General features: G+C 39.8%; 1 protein-coding gene across 2 annotated transcripts in view; it reads left to right on the plus strand.

Moving 5' to 3' along the window:
- The window catches only part of gna11a (guanine nucleotide binding protein (G protein), alpha 11a (Gq class)), a 36,024-nt gene that overhangs the window by 7,895 nt on the left and 15,364 nt on the right, over positions 1–12,765 (plus strand). The window lies entirely within an intron of this gene.

A 12,765-nucleotide genomic window follows, 5' to 3' on the forward strand; every position in this document is an offset into this window, starting at 1 on the left:
CGCTTGTCTGGCAATTTTATGGGTATTTTCTGGGACCAAAGGTCTGTGTGAATGTGGTTTCAGTTTCACCTGCGATCGCGTGCCATCAACAACACCCTGGTGTTGAGCAAGCGACTCGTCATGTTAGATGTATTGCCTTGAGCATACGGCACTCACGAATTTTACAGTTTTGGCCACGTTTTCTTGAGCACTGCTGCTGCAGTAGACTTATGAAGCTGGTGGTGCCTCTATTTGCGGTTTTTCGCCTTCTCTTGTCGTGCTAAATGGTACGCAACACCCACACACACATACACACACCCCAACATGTGAGGAGGAACTGTGAGGTTGGCAACAGATTTGCATACTATGAGTTGATTGGACAGGTACTCTCCTGTAAACACACACAGAGCGTATTCAGAACTATACTTTAGCAGTTTTATACGTTGTTTTTTTACCAAACTATATTAGAAATGCATGGTCGAATCAAACACGCTGCACCGCAGTGCACGTGCGTGCCGAACTGTGGGAAGATAACGGGACGGTTTGATTCTTTACCGAGAATCGTTGCATCCCTACAACAAGCGCGACACACATCGATAAAACAAAACAATCCTAGAGGCTGTTTACACTTGGCATTAACATGTGTTTTCGTCGATCGGATCACAAGTGGACGACGTTAATGCCAGATGTAAACGGTGTTCAAAACGTTTTGAGCTCGTCCACTTTCGACCACTTTCAACCACATCCAGAGGTGGTCGAAACCACTTTCGATCGGATCGCTTTGGAGTTGCGGAACGCACATGTGGTTGAATGCGTTCGAACAGCCACACGCGACCGCCTTCTCTCCGCCCATTTATCTAATCTGAGGTATTAAACACAAGTTTTACGTCTTTTTTTACTTCTGGCATGAACATTCGGTGAACAGCGCTATTTTTAGCCTTTCATTGATAAAACTAAGCGGCTGATCTCCGTAGTTTCGTTTTGAAAGCGTGTGAAAGTTGCGCGATCCTATTTCATGAATTGCGCTAAAAATTAAAAGAAAGCTCTTACATACTCATGTACAAAACACTGTGCAGCATGTTTACTTGCTAAACAAGCAGTGCACTCCGACATAATATTACTTTGCGTCCATATAAACTCATAATTACTCCCGCTCGGATTTGAATGACAGCAGAGAGACTCGCCCACCGTCTCACAGACCACCCCCTCATAGTATTCAGCACAGAAGCGGTCGAAAGTGGACAAAAGAGACGGATTTAAATACCAGGTGTAAATGTAATGTGTCTCTCTCGTCCACTTGTGATCCGATTGACGAAAACACATCTTAATACCAAGTGTAAACAGCCCCCTATTCATATTAATTGAGAACTGTCGATTTCAGTGTTCACGTTATCCATCTTTCGTCAGTTACTGCAGTGGATTGTTACACATTTGCTTATAGTTGTTACTAGGACAACAAAAATTTGGAACGACTCCCAAGTAGTGGTCGACCAGTATTTTTTATGGCCGATATCAACAAAGTAGTGTGGCCGGTTGGATAATATGAGGGTGATATAACACACGTGTTATTACAGTAAATGAAAGACAAACCCGTGAGGGACACAAACAGACAAACAAAATGAGAGAAAATTTGTGAAACTAATTAAACCATTTTTTATCATTAAATCATACAAATGTCAAAATATCTACAAGTGGAAAGACGCTGTTTGAATAAGATTTGGTGCTGCACACCAGAGTATTGATGTGTGTAACACAACATAACTTCACATTAAAAAGTGAATAATGATTGCTCATTTTACTGTCTCAAATGTTGTTATGAAAAGACATTGTAAAGCCGAACAAAAACATTTATTGGCTGATTGAAAGACTTATTGGCCGATCCCAATATTTTAAATATTACAAATATCGGCCGATATATAGGCCACTGCAATATATCAGTCTATCAGTACTCCTATGGACCTCATTGAAGGAGATGGGCAACACAAATGCAGTGAAAAGCTGCGTGCACACTACCAGCACTCTTAAGCTACATATGCGTTAGGGGTGGAACAATACATGTATTCGTTTCGAACCGAATCGGTACGGGGGTCACGGTTCGGTGCATGAATTTAAACGTAGAATACACGGTATGAAAATAAAAAAAAACTTGCGTGCAAAATAATTAATGTAATGCGGAACTACTGTTAGATCCGCGGGTTCTTTATGGACAGCTAATCTGTTGCCCCGCTTTAGCTCTGAAGCTCTGATTGGCGCAGATGCAGCCGAGCTCCGCCTATGTATGCGCTCTATCAGAGACCGTCTACATTCTGGCGCACTGCAGTTTTTTGTCAGGTTCACGGTCCAGTGAGTGAAATAGCAGCGACAGCGAGTATGGCAAATGGTGGTGAGGATCCGCCGGCCCCTTTAAGATTGCAAGTTTGACAAAACTTCAGTTTTCCAGTCAGTTACAATAGTACAGGCGAGAGAGTGGTGGAAAAGACGAGGACTTTGCGTCGGCGTTGTTCAGCAGTTGTTAGGTATGTGAGTGGAAATGCATCTAATCAGGGCTCTCAAGTCTCACGCATTCACCTTGACAAACACGCATTTCAGTCAGTTCAAATGCCACACTTTGTATTTCTCACGCTGAGAAGTAGGAGATAAATTGTCCTGCTATATACAACAGGCATACGCAGGGCAGTTCTGTCGAGTTCAGCTGCTTTCAGTTTTTTAAGTGTGCTAAACTTTACGCAGCGCCATCAGCGTCAGAGTACCGCGAGAAATCTTGCGGAGGAGGCTGATTTCAAATCGTTCTCGCGTTACTCTGACGTCATCCACTTGTCGTTTCTTGCAGCGCCTCGTGAAGTCGTACACACCTATTAATTCATCCTACAAGCCTATTTTTTGTTCTTTAGTACATTAATATGAAATAAGGCCAAAAATGTAATTTAAAAATGTATTTAGGTAACACTTGTAATACATCTGAACCCCTATTTGTATGAAAGATGAGTACAAGATTACTTAAAGTGGTATATATTTTTGAAATACGAGATAGTATGTTAAATGCATTTCAGTTTATATTCATGACATCTCAAAATAACACTGATAAGGACACCTATTTTTTTAAGATTAGCTTAAAAAAAATGCCTTCTTCATTTTTGTTTTGCTTTTTTCCTCCATTGTACCGAAAGTGAATCGAACCGTGAAGCCTGAACCGAGGTACGAACCGAACCGGGACTTGTGTGTACCGTTCCACCCCTAATATGCGTGTGTTTTCTCAGGGATTGAACCCATAAGCCTGCTATTGGTACCAATTAAGCTACAGCAACATGAACTTGAATCAATCTTTTGTTCTGATAGTTTGAAGTGTCCAGTCTTCGATCTGCCTCGATAACTGCCCTGCATGCTTGATTATTTTATTGTATGGCAACCCTGCAGCGTACTCTCACCGCATGCAGGAAAAGTATAAATGATCTCAAGCAGTTGACAAATTTGATAATGACCGCATTTCCGCTTGAGGATTGACACGGTTGATGGTGAAAAGAGAGCGGCATTTGCTAATGCATGGCTCCTCTTTGAATCATTGCCGTGTGCTAAATGCTGTAAAAATGTTGTCATGGCAACCGTCTTTGCTGCACTGTGAGCTCACAGGCATGAATATAGTCTTGCTTCGGCCTTCCATGATGAAATGACAGAGGAAATGGAGTTCCAGCCATAGTTGAGCCTGACCGTACTATTGTTTCTACCTGTGCAGTGTGGTTCTGGTGATACAAGTGTGCTTGTGCATGTCCTTGGAAATGTATATAAGTCTTTGGTTGTCTTAGACATTTAGAATTCATTGATGTTCAGTGTTTAAAAAAAACAGTGACCTTGCACTACAAAACCAGTCATGGGTATATTTGTAGCAAAAGCCCAAAATACATTGGATGGGTCGAAATTATTTATTTTTCTTTTATGCCAAAAATCATTAGGATATTGAGTAAAGATTTTATTCCTTGAAGATATTTGGTCAATTTCCTACTGTAAACACATAAAGTATTTATCATTAGTAATAAGGTTTGTTAACAACTTCATTTGGACAACTTTAAAGGTTTTTCTCAGTATTTTGTATTTTGCACCCTATGATTCCAGTTTATCAAATGGTTGTATCGCGGTAGGGATGTCCCGATCAGGTTTTTTTGCCCTCGAGTCCGAGTCATTTGATTTTGAGTATCTGCCGATACAGAGTCCCGATCCGATACTTCTATAATACATAAAAAGAATAAAGAAGAGCGAAAAAACAGATCCAGGATGTCCCTTATGTCATGCCGCACGCGTTGCTGTTTCTGTGTGGAGTCAAAAGAGTCCAACTCTGTGCCAGCGCATAACTATAGATGTTTTAAAAAATAATGAGAATATATATAGTATATGTACAGGGGTTAAATTAGGGTTTGTTTTGTGGGGATGCTCTGTTTACAGGGAACTACACTAACCTTTTCCACTGGTGGCACTTGCGCTACCAACTTTTCCAGTTACTGGCGCAAAATATAATTTGGTCGCACATATTTTTTTCAAGTTATATTAAGGCGCTCTGGTTAATAATGAACAATAATGAAACTGTATTGCATACAGATATGCTTTTTATTTTACTTGCCATCTTTTAAACCACATGCCGCCTTGTTTTCTTAAACGTTGCAGTCAGTGTTTCCCACAGATCTGAAATTTACTTGGTGGTGGTAACTGGTAAAAAGGGCAATCATTACCCACTGACAAATAATGGTCTACTATACATATGACGAAGAACTAATAATGTGTGACACAACACAATACTTTGATTTATTGAAAATTAATATTAATTTCACATTATATTTCATTAATCTAAACACTCCAAACTTTCTTTGCCATTAACAAAGCTGACACTGTTTGTCAAAGCACCACGAAAACACTTACTGTTTTTGCACTGATATATGAAGCAGTTAGACCCCTTTTATCAAACTCAATATAATACATTACGATGTATAGTATATTAATAGACAGTGCAGGTCTATAGATTATAAATGTGACTGATGTTATGACTGATGTTATAATGGTAATAATTTATATTAGATAGGCACTTTTACTGCTTCTGCTCTATCTTTCTATTTCTCTCTTGCCGATTTAAAAAGCTTAATCCAATTATTATTTCAATAATATTATTCCACTTATTTTATTTTCAAATCTACTTGCTGTCCCGGGGACAGACTTTACATTGCTTTGCTCGTTTAGTGCAATGGGCTTGACATTAGCACTGCTTTTTTGCTACAATCTGTGCAAACTTAATATGGATATGGTTTTAGAAAATATATGGTTTATTAATAATAAGATTATTAAAAACATGTGAGAAAGAAAACGCAGCGCGTGGTCGTAACAAGAACCATCGCCATAGAAACCGAAGGCACGCTAAACTGCACTCGAGCTTTAGCGCGGTAGCGCTCATGGCCGTTTTCCGATTGACTCGGGTTATAAACTCAATATTAATCAGACTTGGGACCCAAAGTAATTAAACTAGGACCTAACCGGACCCGACAGACCATTTAAAATATAAACCCGGAACCATACGGGTCCCGCGTCCTCAGTGAAGAAAGACCTCTGCTCAAGTTCAGAAACATGGAAGACACTGCGCTTGCGTCGCGTCACACCCAATTCATTGAGAAACAGCTGAGCACGCAAACGCACACTGATGGGGAGAGACACGACGTGCTTTCACGCAAAATGAAGCCAACGTGTTGATGGCTCAGAGCACGTTATAAAACGTATTCTTAAAATCCACATTTATGTTTTAATAAATGCTCATAGTAAATCATAGCATATTGTCTAAAACATTAGGTAGCACATTTGCGACCCATTAAAAATTAGGGTCGCAACGGCAGTTCAAAAGGTCGCATATGCGACCATTTTGGTCGCAGTGTAGCTCCCTGGTTTAGGAGGGAGGGTTTGAGGGGTAACATGTTTAATCCTGATGACAGCAAAGCCACTGGTGTGTTTCAATGACATTTTGTACCTCTGAAATGATTTTAAGTTTCAGTTTTAAAGCTGTGCCACATGTTGTCCCAAACTTTAAAACCTGAACTTTAAATTATGCAAATCTATGAGTCTGACACCCTATATGCATTTGTTGCACGAGTCATTATGCACAATTGATCAAACTTTGAAGAAAGTTATAAGACTCAACCTCCTTGACTAATTCTATGCATAAGATAGGCTACCCAAAAAGACTAAATTAACAAGAAAAAAAACATACTGATTCAGCAATATGTCTTATAAAATAGCCACAGAGATTCCCTAAGCTGGTCAGCAGTTAGTTTAAAAATATCTATAGTTAGGTCGTAATTAACTTGTATAATCAAAATACATTATTTTATTAAACTATACAATAAGTTGTATCCAGTTATCTAGTGTAATGAGATGAGTGACATGGCTATACATACTTAAATACTTCAAGTATGTATTGCCGCCGCCGTGAGAACCAAATTTAAAAGGAAAAATAATAAAATTGTCTAAAATATTAATGTTTACTAATTAGCAGCATTGACGCCGTTGATTCTAACGACCAATCACAACAGCTCTAGTCATCAGACCTCATTAATCGGTCAAAATTATTCTGCATTTTCACCAAAAATTAGTTTTTTGCTATTTTTGTCCGAAATTCTTTGCATCCGTACAGGTAAGGGTTCAAATTACCTTTTTGTTGATATAACAGTCTGCATGGGTGGTGAAAATAAAGTAGCTAATAATATCAACGCATAATATCTTGATAACCAATCATGTCCTGTTAGGTTAAATGAAGTCCTGCTCTACATTATTTCCCATTCAATATCATTTGTCGAATTGTCAAATTACATAACATAAATGATGACGATTTAAGTTTAAACTACTATTTGTAAATTTGTTTTTTTATAAGATGGAATAATATTTAGCAATATCCAAAAATACCTGTTGTCTGTTTCTCATGTTATTTAAAGATTCCCACATTTTGAGACATTTGCACGTGTTTCTTCTTACAGCAACGGATTTCGTTTATTTAGTTTAATTTATTTAGTTTCCCTCTCCCTTTACATTGCCATTCAAAAATGTGTTATAAGCAAACCTGATCAAGGTGTTCCTGCAATCTGCAAACAGTTTCGGTTCGCTTTCTGTGGAGCAACGGTGCTTTTGTAATGTTGCAGGGAGGTGCAGTTATTTGGCAAGCTAAGGAAGCTGGCGGATAGCAGCGGTTAACAGCAAGCAGGATGTTTTATGGGTTTGTCCTGTCGGCAAACCACCGTCAGTGCAGAGGAAGAGAGACCGGGTACTCTGTGAGACCAGCGTAGCGTGTTATTAACTAACTGCTGAAGTTCAAGATACTTGTGGACTTGTGGTTCAGTCTGAAGTAAAGATGGAGCATGAAAAATTGTGACAAGACAGAAAATGGGATCTGGAATCAAACCAGCATCTCTCACATAAGCTCGGCATGTCTGGAGCATCTGCACTAATCTATTGGCCATGGCTTTCCAAAGTTTTTTTGGTGATGCAATAAAGACTCATTTAATTGAAAATGTCTGTGTCTCTGCCTTGTGACTATTCATTGAGTATTATGAACGCAGGAAGTCAGATTCCACAGAAACGTGTCGTAACAACTTTGTGTTAACATTTAGTCCATAACCTGTCCTTCAACATTTGAGCTATGGATAACTCCGATCATGTGGTTTGAGGACAGAAGTGCTTAGTTTTTCATTCCCATACATTGAGATTCTGCATTAAAGTTTTAGAGTCTGGTTTTTCTGATGTAGGCCAATAAGCAACTGCATAACAACCACATTATAGCATCTTTGTGTCCTGTCTGATCGCAATCGCCTGGTTTTTGTGTAAATGGGTAAAGAGCTCATATGAACTGAAATGTTGCTGTACCTAAAAGGGTCCTCTTATGTAGGTACACAACATTAAAAACTTGTTTTGAATTTGGCCTCCTTGTGTTTATTTGCGTTATATGACAGTTGTCAAGGATGTCAGTGCTGGAATTACGTTTGCGAGATAAAACTCGTGCGACTGGTTGTTGTACCTTGCGAAGCACAACTTTCACTTCTGTTGACACTGTATTGTCAAGGCCTTGATAAATTTTTAAAACTGGAACAGTGACTCGATTTTCCCTCTGCTGGTCCAAGACCTCCCAAGTTCCAGGAAAGTCGTGTTGTTGAACTTTGGAGATGGTTAAAATATTTTACTCGCATGAGTCATCAGGTCCAAGAAAATTCAAAATGAGATGTTTCTTGTCGTCTTCAGAATGCTGCGGTGTGTGCATGTTTCATATTTTTATGTATATGCATATAGATTGAGTGTCAAACTGTACAAATATGATGAATAATTGTTTCGCTGTTTTGAATGGGGAAACTGTGTCTAGCTAATACGAAAAAATACAAAATGCCTCTTTTTTTTCTTTTGGTATGAAATAAAAGCGGTTTGAAGTCACCTCGGATTCCTATGTCAAAAACATGCAACCAATCACATCAACACAGTTGAACGAGTGGATCAGTAGTTCGAGCCATAGATGTGTATGGATGCCGCACACCCTTTGTGCTGAAGTGATTAAAGCTTCAGCTCTACTGAAGCATGAACTGCTTACATGTGCAATGTGAATGCTTTAACCTGTTAACATCAGTGCTGAAAAAATATGTGCAACTCACATATGCATTATGAAACCATCAGCTTTGTGTCTGGAACTGCCGAATGCGGCATCTATGTACATTTATATCTATGGTCTGAGCTTATGCGATTTAGTGGAGGCAGGGACTAAAGGGTTTCCTGCAGAATTTGTTTTTGTTAAGGTGGTAGTGTTGGGCGTGTGGGCTTTTCCGGGGCAATCAAAGGGGCAGGGTGTATGCGCCATAATGAAAATGAAAATATTTTTTATTAAAAACGCTCAAATAAAACTTTATTTTGAAAAAACTATGACAGAAAATGAACACATACTAGATTATTAATGAATTAAATGTCTTTAATAGCTGCGTGATGAAGTGAAACTAAAGGGTTAATAAACACAAAATTAAGTAGATGTTGTAGAATGTCTGGCAACAATGATGGCGTGAAAATTTAAAAAACGGATTATTTCCCACTATTAATTACATTATCTTAAAGGAGTGTAACTACTGTAGCATGTAAATACTGCACATAAATAACGTGAGCAAGAGCGCCCAACAATTATATTGAATCAACAGGCACGTGCAAACTAGCTAGCAGGTTGCTCAAACAACAAAATTACCAGCTAACTTTAAATTTGCAAGAACTATAGACTAATACAATAACAGGCTTAAATAAACCCAAAACATAAGTCCACCTACAGTTCTCACGGACACGCGTTTTATCAACTGGCTTCCAGACAGTGATAAACCATTTAGGCCGTGTGACGCGCATACACGCTCGCGGTGTGAAGCACGTCCACGCTATTTTCCGAGATGTTTTATCAACTGGCTAGTTATTTCCAGCCAATGACGGACCGCATCTTTTTTCATTTCGGCCATGTGGCGCGAACCGCGTGGGTATTGGCTGATATTCGGAATTCTGGTATCGGATTGGAAATGAAAAAGTGGTATCGGGACATCCCTACTGGCAACACTGTCACAACCGCAACCTTCTTAAACATGATGCCATTAATTTGAGCGCGTGACGCCCATGCGCTCTGTAGGCCTGTCGCGATATTGACTATATCGACTTATCGAGCGCTAGGTGGACATGACGTTGGTAGTTTTTTTAGGGGCGATAAATTACCATAGTGTTTACATGTGTGTTTGTGTGCAAAAAAATGAATATCATTAGCATTTTAGACGATCGCGATTGCCTCTGTTATTTCTGACTCCTGTCTCAGAAGAGTGAATGCACGGTAGGGTTGTTGCGGTGACAGAATCTCCCCATCGGTTAATCAGGGTGGGAAAACCCGGTGATACCGGTATCACCGGGTGGGAGAGGCTTATAAATGCGCATGCAGATGTGCACGTTATACTTTCACTTTTGAATTAGAGGCAATTGTTTTTTGTTTAAATACAGTGCCATTTAAAGCCCTGCTTGACTAAAGGGTTTAGTATTATTAAAGGGTTTTAATTTAATTATTATTAAAGGGACACTCCACTTTTTTTTGAAAATATGCTCATTTTCCAGCTCCCCTAGAGTTAACCATTTCATTTTTACCATTTTGGAATCCATTCAGCCGATTTCTGGGTCTGGTGGTACCACTTTTAGCATAGCTTAGCATTGAATCTGCTTAGACCATTAGCATTGCGTAGGATTGCATTAACATCCTATTTTTCCGTACCATGACTGCAGCAGACGCAATATTACGCAGTGCTCAAAAATTGTTTGAGCTATTGAAAGTTATCAAAGGGACTATTTTCGGGCGCTGCCGCTGCGTAATATCATTGCGCCTGCTGCAGCCATGGTAGGCAGCAAAGTCCTTGATTATTACGCCAAAATGAAAGTATAGTTCCTAGCCATATCTGCCTAGAAAATAGCAACTTCCTTTTCTTTGGTCTTATGCTGCGTTCAAGACAACCTGTAACCCGTAAATCACGACTTCAAAACCATGACTCACGACTCTGAACTGGGAGTACATCGATCTAGTACGAGTTCACGGGTGGGAAGTCACGGGTTTGACTGCCGTTCCAGTGCACTTTCACAGGTAGAAGGTTGTAAAAACACGGGTTACAGGCTGCCTGGAACGCATAGAGTCGTGAGTCGTGGTTTTGAAGTCGTAATTCACAGGCTCAAAAACCTGCCTGGAACGCAGCATTAGTACACGATGTAACTACAGAAGGGTCAAGTTTTAAATGGGAAAAATATTGAAACTCTTTGGTAACTTTTGAGCGCAATGCTAATGGTCTAATCAGATTCAATGAATTATGTTAAGCTATGCTAAAAGTGCTAGCACCAGACCCAGAGATCAGCTAAATTAATTCCAAAACTGTAAAACTCAAATGTTTAACTCTAGGGGAGCTGGAAAATGAGCTTATTTTCAAAAAATGTGGAGTGTCCCTTTAATGAAAAACACAACAACAAAATGATCTCGCTTATAGAAAACATTATAATATGCATATAATAACAAAAACAAGTAAGCATGCGGCTTCTGCCATCGTCTGGTCAGTCTTGCTTCGCACACTCAAAGTAAAAAATAAAATCTGACACCTGCTGCTCTGTGACCTTCAGCTCCGCTGAATTCACACATTCAGTTGTTAGTGTTTGCTTTCTCTAATGAAACGGAATGATTTAAAGCAACACTGTAGTTTCCATGTAAAAATGACTTAGAGCTCCCCCATGTGGTTGAAAAGCCCAACAGCGCCTGGTATCAGACACTCTTCTGCAGGCAGGGGGAGGGGCGGAGCTGTGTGCTCTACCCTCCACCGCCACTTTTAAGCCCTTTTCACACAGAAATTCCGTAAAATACACGTAAAATGCATCCTGGATTTTTCCGGAATAGTTAGAGTTTTTGCTTGTTCACACTGCCAAGATTACACGGCATCTGATGGTCCCGGAAAGACACGTGACATGTTGAAAGTCCCGCCCTCTCTTCTACACAGCATCTGAAGTTTGCATATTATATATTATTTCTCTCTCCAGAAACAACTCGCGTGCATTTTTGTTTATAGTTTGGAGCGCGTGAATGCACAGTTCTATGCTGGTGAATGATCTCAGCTTCAGAGTGGATATTTGACGAGCTCCCTGATTTCTGCTTTTATACAGTTTTCAGACATTTCTCATCGTAATTGTTTATATGCATTTAAAACCCGCATTTTGAGGAGCTGAACAATATATCTCGTTGGAATGACATGCGGGTATTTTCGTTTATTATAGCTCAAATGAGCACGTGACGCGATATTCTTTTATGCTGCTGAATGATCTCCGTTTCAACGCAGTAAGTAACGAGCTAACTTACCTGATATCTGCTTCAGTCCAGTTTGCTGACATTTCTCGTCGTGAATGTTGTAAATCCCTCATTTTTAATAGTTGAACCAACTTCATGTTGCCATGACACGCGCGTCCTCACTACAGCACGTGCGTCATTGTTTATGCGTCTCATATATCATTTCCTGATAACTGCTTCAATCTAGTTTGCAACATTTCTCGTGGTGAATGTTTATACGGTATGCATGTTATCTGTCGTTGTAAGGAGCTGAACCATAACTTGTGTTGTGATGATGACGCGCGTGTCCTCACTTCGACACGCCCTTTACGGCATTCTTGTTCACACAGAGGGTTACCCGCGTATCTTACTAGGTCCTCTTTCCGGCAACGATCCCAGAAGATTAACGGAACGAGTTTTTGTTCACACAGACGCTTGTCTGGCAATTTTACGGGTATTTTCTGGGACCAGAGGTCTGTGTGAATGGGGTATTAGAGTGTGCTTGTAGCAGCAATGAGGCTGCTCAGGTTGCAGCAACAGTACAATTTGTCCAGTTAAAAGTTGTTCTATCACTGAAATAATTTTAGAGACATTATTTAAAGGTAACAAAAAACTACATAGTGTTGCTTTAATTACATAAAAAAATCAAAACAACGGTAAAAGATGGTGTCGCGGTGGGCAAGTGATAACCGGTGAGAAGCTAAAGCACCGTGTATCACCGGTTATACCGACTATCGCACTAAGCCTACCGCATGCACGCACGGGGGCACATGTTGACCCTGAGCTCCACTTGCGTACACACACACACACACAGAGAGAGAGAGCGGACAGCGACATGCGAAGAGAAATTTACTTAAGCTAAAATTTGGTGTTTTTCTAGTGAATACACATAGTTTGAAAGTATACATCCGACGCGAGGAGAGGAAATA

Source organism: Misgurnus anguillicaudatus, chromosome 23 (assembly GCF_027580225.2).
Source record: "Misgurnus anguillicaudatus chromosome 23, ASM2758022v2, whole genome shotgun sequence".
NCBI classification, from domain to species: domain Eukaryota; kingdom Metazoa; phylum Chordata; class Actinopteri; order Cypriniformes; family Cobitidae; genus Misgurnus; species Misgurnus anguillicaudatus.